Genomic DNA, 7,230 nt, shown 5'->3' with positions numbered 1-7,230 from the left:
ATGAATAAAAATTCTTTATAGCTCTCTTCCTCTCCTTGCCCTCCCTGTTCCTCTCTCCTCTTTCTAGAGAGAGGTCACATTGCCATTTCAGATCATTCTCCAAACGGCTTCATTTCTCGTACCTCTGGTTGAAAAGCCAGTTACTGCTGTTTGGCTTTTGCAGACTTGTAAAAGAGATTAACGACTGATGCACCAAATAGGTCCCTTCCTACAGCAAGAGTTTTGTCCGAGTGAGAAGTAAAGGCGAGAGCATGTCGTACATTCGTGAAATTCCTTCAAAGGAAACATCTGTGAATTTCTTCTTTCACCCAGGAACGCTCAATTACTGGAGTGACTGACGGTCAGCAGTAAATCGTTACTGAATGCGATTAGCAATCGTCCTCAGATCCAGGGAGAGGAAGGCAGCAAAGAGCTGATTGCTGAGGATCAGAATTGTTCAGATAAGAGGATGGAAGTGCTAGTGGGACATGCAGTCCCAGTCCCGTTTTCAGAGGAAGACCCAGCTCACACCACCACCAGCGTCATGCCTAAAAGGGCACAGCCACAGCTTCTGCCTTGAATCCCATCTGGGTATGAGACCTTGAGACTAAGTGACAAAGTAGGAAGGTAAAAATTGTAGAAGTGGCGTTTTTCAGGGCATTCTGCAGCGAGATAACATTCCTGACATATGAAGTCTTGGTTATTGTGCTAACTTTCTAAAAGAAACCCAAAACACCAAAGGCCTCATACCGTGCTCTTCTCATGCTCAGTCCTACTCACCTGTTCTGTACCAGATTCACAAAGGCAGTGGCAGCACCCAGCAGATCTTCTGAAAGACCTCAGGTGCAGTCACAATTTTGGAGGAGTCTTCCTAAAATATTCCAGGAGTCTTAAAGGGAACTGAAGACATGCTGCAAGAGAGAGCTTCAAATTCAAAAGTATCCTTTTTTTTTTTTTCCCCCATTATAATTCCTATAGCCTCAGCTCCAGCTTTGCTGAACATAATCCCATCATCAAAACAAAGCAACCTCCTGTTTAAAAATGTTTTAAAATGTCAGGAATGGTTAAATTACATCTTGATTTGTTCTGTGCTGCCGGGAACGGAGGTCACCCTTGTCTAGCTGGCAGCAAATCTGGAGGCTTGTTGCCTGCAGAGACTCTCCAGCTCCTGAGTTTGGTGGCTGGGACCCCGGGCTGCCTTCTGCTCCCTCTAAGGAGATGGAGCTGTGCCGGTGGCCTGGTGTTCCCATGGGGGCACAGAGCCACCACACTGGGATCCTGTGTCACGTGTTATGGCCAGCTCAGTCCCGGGCTGGATGGAGACGGCTGACAGACAGATCTCTGCCTCCTCTCCGATCTGCCATTCAGATCTACTCGCCAACTGGCTGAAAGCCATTATTCCCCTAACTGTTGCTTATTTTTAAGTAATACAGCTGCTCTGCACAATCCTAACCACCTTTTTGATTGTTCATTAGGGACCTGCAATACTCCTGGTTTATTCCATTTAAGCCTGGATTTAACTAACAGTAGTTATGTGCCCCATCACCTCTTCATTATTCGACTGAATTGCTTCCTAAGGACCAAATCATGCAGAGTCTCGCAGTTTCTGCAAGGCGCCGGGCACCCTCTCTTCTCATCCATTTCACTTAAGCCGCCACTTTCAATGGAAATTGATGGCACACTCGGGCTGGATGAGTCCTGAGCTCCCGTTCAGATTCTGCATTCAAAATCTTCATTTGCGGCAAACAATGGTGCACGTGACTCCGGTTAATGCAAGTTAATGTCTGCACGACCATCAAGGAATGAAGGCGTAATAAAGGATCAATAATCGCAATGATCTAAGTAACAGTTCTGAAATATTTAACTGGAGGCAACAATTAAGGTTCTTTTAGATGTTGCAAACGCAAAGCCTGTGGTCTTGAATCCGAGTCAAGTGCTTACCCTTAATGATTGTAGGAGTTTCCCTAAATGAGGCCTCCCCTCACTCAGGCTCAGCTACCTACAGAGCCAGCAGAGGAACAAACGCTTCAAAAATTGCGTGAAATCACAATGAACTTTTCTCCTTTGCCAGCTTCTCGACACTTTTAAACAATGCTAAACTAAGGATAAAATTTATAATTTAACTCGCCCGATAGCAAGCCATTAAATGATTCCCAAGGAAATTTTGGATCGAGTGAACTTGTGCTTTATAAAGCATAAGGACCTGCCAGCATTCCTCAGCTGATGGGGGCTGAAATGTTATTGGCTTTTTGGCTTTATTCTTCTGAATGATATTCAGATTTTGGAAGTGAAGAAGAATATTTGCATGCTGGTAGCCTGAATTCCACTGAGATACAAATCTCTGTCTCTTTGAGAATGATAAAAGAAGTCAGGCAGAGTATTGTATACCATCTTGCATTAAGAAAAACTCGAAGGTTTAAGGCCATCAGTATTTAAATCCAAGGACAGATGAGACATTTAAATTTTAGTAGCACTCAGTTATATAGCTGACATAGAGAAATGGCTGCAATCCTTTTTATCAGGCTGGAGAACAGGCATTAAATGACAAAATATTAGTCAGGCCATAGATCCACGAAACCTATAAGTTCTGCAGCAGCTTCATTAAATCTGTTTTTTATCAGAGGGGAGAGAAGGGTCTGGTATAACATTGCCAGTATTTGAGGCATTAGGCTTTTAGAGGATGGCTGCCAGATACTTCATCCATCTGTCTATTTTCATATTTATTGTTTTACCAATCACTTTATTCATCCATCTGTTCATCTGTGTAAACCCATTTTTTTAAATTTTAATTTTTATTTATAGACTGACCTTAATAAACTCTCCTCAAGTACCGCGTGTTTATCACTGTCACGGATGAAAACGTTATTAATGACAGGAGGGCTGAGCGGGGAAGACGACTGCCCTTTAAATTCCTTTTCAGCTGACTGGACCGCAGCAACTCAGCTGGGTGGAGGTGGCTCGATCGATAAGGTCGGAGTTCAGTCACTGGTCCCATCTCCTCTATCATCCCCATCACTGCCAGCTAACGATGCCTGCGGGTGGAGCGGGGGCACTCGGCTACGTTTATGAATTGCCTCGCTCTGTAGCGAAGGCTTTTCTGCCCTGTAGGAAAAGCTGTGGGTCGCTCGGGATATTTATTTTGAAATGTATTCAAAGGAAGACACGGATGTCAATACAAGAAGAGCAGCCCGGTGTGTTTAGAGTAAATAGCGCTGGCTGGCTTGTAGCGCAGCGCTGGCACGGGGGCTTTCAGCTCTTCCAGAGAAATTCTGATTAAACGTAAATAAGGGATGCGCCGGTCGCTAAATGCTTTCCACATCACACGAAGGAATGAGAGGTGAGTTAGTTTTCAGCACACAGTCACTCGCAGTGTGCTTTCTATCCAACTACTTAAACTGCCTTAATTGCCAGGAAGCCGGGGCCGATAACCACACCGCTGCAGACGCCTCTGTATTTGTCTGCAACGGCCAGGGCTTCGATTCCTCCACCTGGTCTGGGCAGCAATAGGTGTATTTCTTTTTGCAGGTGCATAACTCCTAACACAGTTCAGAAAATGCCATTTATTACTACTAATCATCCAGCAACATGGATGATTGTTACACTGAAAATAGAAGGTGGTAAGAGGATCTCGAAGTACCTCAAAATTACACACCTACAGATGAAGGGCAGTTCAAATTCATGATAGGTAATCGTCACAAGGCGGCTATAAGTGCTTTACGAGTTCGCTTAGTTGACATAAGGTCTAACCTTGCCGCAAAAATACATTTTTATTCTGCTGACTTAAAGCAGGTTTGAAAAATACTCTCCAGGATAACTCAACCCTCCCTTTTTATCTTTGCTTGGCCTAGGTGCCGTTTGCGACAGAGTTTTGCCATGAAAGATGTAGCTGTGAGGCTGGGGACATTCCCCTCATGGCTTCATCTCACCTCCCGGCTCATTAGAAGTCTTGGATTCCTGCCTGGGATTTTATTTTGACATCGGGGGTGTAAATCAAGTCATAAACATATTTAAACTAATGTTGTTGAAAATCTGTACTTCTGACAGTGAAATGAGCAACAAAAAGTGCATATAATATTTGGTGACATGTAATTTTAACTTCATCCAGTCTCTTTGCTTTTGAGACATTGTTACCTGCAGGATAAGGCAATAAAATAAGGATGTACAAGAATGTGTCAAATGTAGGGCTTCCCTAAATTACACTCTGAGGCACAGATTAATACATTTAATACATTCCAGTCATGAGTGAAGTACTTATAGCAGAACAACTGCTCCTTCAGTGATATCATTCACTGGAATGAACTACAGCTAACAGTGACAGGCTGGAAAAATGCCCCCACTTTTCAAACTGTACAAATGGCATTTGGACACAGTAACTCAAAACTGGACACTTCATTTCAAGTTTAAAGCTAGTGGTCCAGTCAAAAGCTATTACTCCATCTTCTTTATTTGTAGTCCATGCTTTTGTGCTCTTTAAGAATCAAATAAATACTGGTGTAATGGTTAGCAACTGCCAGTTCAACGAAAAATACTGCTAAATTCACCAATAAGTCTTTTTTCTACACACACAAATTTATGACATAAGAACTGAACCTATTCCTGTTACAATGTCTGGATAGTTTTTTAATGTAGAGGGAGACTCACTTTAGTGATAAGAGCTTAAACCTCAACTACTTTTTCCTTCTTTCTGGATCATACATCTAGATAGAGAAGAGCGTGAAACAAACGACTGGTGCGTGTAAGCCAAGGTGCACTGAGCTGGCCCGTTCTCAGCTCCATCAATTTGGCAGAAGCAAGTGATCGCGGTAGCTGTGCAGCCTCTTGCACCAACTACTCTTTCCTTTTTGCATTTGCACTGAGATTATTTAAAAGCCAAGAGATTACTTGCACTGAGATTATTTAAAAGCAGATGCAAGATCTGTCCCCTCCTCTGTTTTAAGTACTTGATGGAGAAGGCAGGGAGACTGAGCTGGATACGAGCTCATCAGATGCCTCCTCCTTGTCACTTCTGTACAATCCTCTTTGGTTCACTGTTTGCAAGTCCCTCTCCCTCGAAGGGACGTCCTGAGTCTCCCACCCTGCCCCATTGCTGGCCGTATAATAATTAGACCCTGGTTTGTGGTCACCACAGACGTCCTGCTACCACGTGTGCCTGTGCGAAGGGAGGGAGCAGCGCTACGCTTTGACGGAGGAAGAATTTGTACAGAAACAGGAGGTTGCCCATGGAACGGGGCTGTTAGCTTTCCGTTCATTGCAGCACCACGTGCAGGCTTTGAGACTTGAGTTTGCAGTTCCTGCTTTGATCTGCCTGTACAAAATAAGTGATGCTGGCTACTCCATAGCAATCAGCACGTGCATCATATCCCCAGAGAAATCTCTCCTGCATCCCCACACAGCTACCACACTAGGGGCTATGGAGGTGTCTGTGAATTAATGTGTATTCCAGACAATGTCTATGCTAAAAAAAAAAAAAAAAAAAAGCATTATTAGGTGTCACATCACACTTGGAAGAATGCTTACAGATCTAGGGGTTAGGCTAGTAATTGTGCTAAACTTCTGAAACTGGCTGATGCGAGACCTAAGCAGAGATGGCGTGATGAAGGGATAAATATTCGTGCTGTCCAAGTGCCACGTCGTCTCTCCAGCCAGGCTTTTTACAGCGTGCTGCATTAAATGCGACACTAAAACAAGAACCTAACACCCACTGCAGGGAACAACGGATTACTTTCTAAAAGGAGAAAAACTCACAGCCTAACACTTCTTCAGAAAAGTACACAAATGTTTCCCCAAACTCACGAGGTTACTTTCAACTTGTTTGGAGGAACTAAACCACAAGTAATTCTGGATTTTCTCAATATATTGGTTTTGTTCTCCTGCATCCCCAGGCAGTGATTATAATCCTGTTCCTTTTTGTCGCTGATATAAGACTGAAAAATATGGGGCTGTTCTCAGGTTTCTTTCCCACCAGTGCAGGCTCTGGAGTGGTCCCATCATCAGAAGACCCATGGTATCTGAAACACTCCAGAAAAAGTATCTGGAAACAGAAATTATTTTAATTTCCATAGAAAGGACTTAGATTTTCTTTTATTTGGTTTCTTAAAGATACTGGCACTGAGATGAACGAGGATTTTATGATGTTCTGTGTAATTTCATTTGGTGTCATAATTACATCTTGATTAATTCTATCCACACGGAAAATTCTGAGGGTTTTTTTTTTTTTTATCTGCAGGGTATATTTTAAAGATTCTGTATTAACTGCAAGTGATGTGAATTGGGAAGAACTGTGATAGTCCGCAAACAGAGCACGGTTAGTACCTGAGAAGGGATAAATGACTGATACAGCAGTGGCGGGATTGTCCCCCTGATCGCTGCATTGACATTATGGGAATACAAACAGCCTGGAAGCCATTGTGCAGAAAAAAAAGTAGGCTGCTGATACACATACCTCTGCCATCTCACTTCTTCCGCCACTGGCACCGAACACAACACTCCTGTTACTATCTTTCCTTCTCGGAGAGAAGCTCCTTACGCTTTGCTGCATGAGAGATCAGAGCTCAGCAGCCCCAACGGGACACGCTTCCCACGCAGCGTCACTCACTTTTGAAACGACAGGCTGGAGGACTGGGACTCTTGTAGATTTTCTAAAATAATTTAAGATTATTTTAATCCTTTGACCATGGCCAACTCTCACCACTTTTTGACATTTAGTTGCTATTCTAAAAAAGTTAAATTTTAATTTCCTAAACATGCAGACTTGTAAGTTGATCTTGTGAGTTCGCAGCCCCAAGGTATGAGAAACCACACAGGCTGTAGGAGGTAGCTTCTACCTGCCCGTGCAAGTGTGCTGCAATGCAGTCCCCAGAGCTGGCAAAGTCTGCCCTTACTGAAAGCACTCGCAACCTTTTCCTGGGAGTTTCCACACGGCCTTCATCCCCTAGTGATTTGTATGAGAACAAGAGACCGGACGACCTTGCATGATGAGTCCCAAGGAAGAGGAAGGGCTGTGGATACTCAGAAAAATCCTCACAATTAATATTCATTTGAAAGATAGAAGTGGTATCTCTTTTCCTTCCCTTCCCTGCCATTCTCTCTTGTGAAATAGCTTCACAGTGAGGAACCTATTATTGGCCACTGCACATCATTAATTTTAGAATCATTTCTCTTCTGCTGCATCTTACGGTCCTACGTTACACTGCATAATAGTGTCATCCCGGCATAGGAAGCACTGCCTGTTGCAAGCGTAATGCTACAGAA

The sequence above is a fragment of the Chlamydotis macqueenii genome, chromosome 7 (genome assembly GCF_036417535.1).
Source record: "Chlamydotis macqueenii isolate bChlMac1 chromosome 7, bChlMac1.mat, whole genome shotgun sequence".
Lineage (NCBI taxonomy): Eukaryota > Metazoa > Chordata > Aves > Otidiformes > Otididae > Chlamydotis > Chlamydotis macqueenii.
The sequence above is the reverse complement of the archived record's forward strand: the minus strand, read 5'-3'. Positions refer to the sequence as shown.